The sequence below is a fragment of the Triticum dicoccoides genome, chromosome 6A (assembly GCF_002162155.2).
Source record: "Triticum dicoccoides isolate Atlit2015 ecotype Zavitan chromosome 6A, WEW_v2.0, whole genome shotgun sequence".
Taxonomy (NCBI): domain Eukaryota; kingdom Viridiplantae; phylum Streptophyta; class Magnoliopsida; order Poales; family Poaceae; genus Triticum; species Triticum dicoccoides.
The window spans coordinates 287,602,310-287,604,608 of record NC_041390.1 but is presented as its reverse complement, the minus strand read 5'-3'; positions in this window follow the sequence as shown (position 1 = coordinate 287,604,608).

Sequence of the window (2,299 nt, the reverse complement as noted above, 5' to 3'; positions counted from 1 at the left end):
GCCGCCCCGCCGCCAACCGCCGCCAACCGCCTCCGTCCGGCCGGCCTCCGCCTCCTAGACCATGCCCCGGCCTCCTCCTCCTCTTCTCGGCAAGTCCGGCGATGTCTCCGGCGAGCTCCAAGAAATCCGGCCATCCTCGTAAAACGTGCCAGATCTGAGATCTAAAATCTCGAGGGTTGACTTTTTGCCCGAAACCCTAGTTCATGTTGTCAAGTTCATCGCGTCGTAACTTTGCATCCGTAGCTCCGTTTTGGACATATAGCATATCAAAATGTTCATCTCAGAGAGTACATTATTTCATTCCATTGCATCATTTTCATTTGAGTTCATCTTGATGCCTGAAATGTTGTTAGAAGAGTGCTTCTTGAGATATTTATCAGATCTGCTACTCCATTTAGATATTTTTCATTTTTGCCATGATTAATGTGTGCATGATATGCCCATGAGCTCTACATATGTTTTGTTAAGGGTTTTGCCATCTTTCCAGAGGTGCAATCCATGTATTTTTGTGATGTGTGTGGTGACTAGCACAAGCTTGCAAAGTGAGGCACTTGGTAATGCTGATTTCAGGGACTTAGCATTTCCACTAAGTCCTTGAGCTGTTTATCTCATATGGCCATATGTTCATGTTGTTTCCTAGTGATCCGTGCCTCTTTTGAGGATGATCAGTAAGGATGTTTTGTTAATATTGCAGTGCTCTATCGATCCATGTCTTTGTTTGCAATTATGGAGCACCCTAGCTTGAGTCAATCGAGCTCTACTTTTGCTACTTCGTGAATCTGGGCAGATTGTCTACTTGTTAGCAATTTTGCCGAGTATGTTGTAGTTGATCCATGCATGCTATGTTATTGCTCTTGCCATGTCTAGCTTGAATTTTGTGTATTCTTGATGGGTGTATGCTTAGCTTGTTATGACTTTCTTTGTAGTGAGTGCATCGAGCTCGTAAACATGCCTACTTGATATCTGTTTCAGCATGCTCCAGTTTTCACTAAGTCTGTGATCTGATTATGTTTTTGCCATGTTCACATGCTTGCAATTGTATTTTCTGATCCCTTTTGGCTCAAGGTCACTAAGGGACTTTTGTTAAGCTCTTTGAGTAGCTCCATGCCATGCTTTACTTTGCCATGTTCAGGTCCTATAGCATGTAGTTTTGTTGTTCTGAAGTGTGCTACCTAATCTGAAATTCCAGACAAGTGTTAATTTCACTAAGTCTGAAATCTGTTTGCCATATGCATTTTTGCCATGCTGGTTTGACCCTGTTAATGGATGATTTGGCCGTAGCTCAGTGCTAGACTTTTGTTAAGCATCATGAATGCATCCCTGCCATGTATTTTGTTGTCATGTTTGGGTGCTGTAGCATGTTCATCTTGTTGCATTTAGATGGCTACTTGCTGTAAATCGTAGACCGGTGTCATATTTGAATTGCTTGCCATTCCCAAACCGTAACTCCGATTCCGGCGTTCTTTATATCGTTTTCAAGTGATTTCATCTCATATTTCCAGTGGCACACTTGGATTTCCAAGTTGAGGCCAGGTTCATGCACCCCTTGTCAAATCTTGCATATGCATCCCGCATCGCATCCCGCATAGCATACCATCTTTGCATCATATTGTTGATCCTTGCACGTGGTCGATTGTGTCCTTGTTGCTTGCTTGTCTTGTTTGGGTAGATCCGGGAGACGAATTCGCTAACGAGGAGCCCGTTGAGTTTTCTTTCAAGGATTCAGTCAACTCTGACAACTTTGCAGGCAAGATGATCATACCCTCGAAATCACTACTATCTTTGCCTTGCTAGATGCTTGCTCTTTTGCTATGCCAATGCTACGATGCCTACCACTTGCTTTCAAGCCTCCCAAATTGCCATGTCAAACCCCTAACCCACCATGTCCTAGCAAACCGTTGATTGGCTATGTTACCGCTTTGCGCAGCCCCTCTTATAGCGTTGCTAGTTGCAGGTGAAGATTGGAGACCGTTCCTTGTTGGAACATTTATTTACTTGTTGGGATATCATTATATTGCCATGTTATCTTAATGCATCTATATACTTGGTAAAGGGTGGAAGGCTCGGCCTCTCGCCTAGTGTTTTGTTCCACTCTTGCCGCCCTAGTTTCCGTCATATCGGTGTTATGTTCCCGGATTTTGCGTTCCATACGCGGTTGGGTTATAATGGGAACCCCTTGACAGTTCGCCTTGATTGAAGCTTTTCCAGCAATGCCCAACCTTGGTTTTACCATTTGCCACCTAGCCTCTTTTACCCTTGGGTTTCCGGAGCCCGAGGGTCATCTTATTTAAACCCCCCC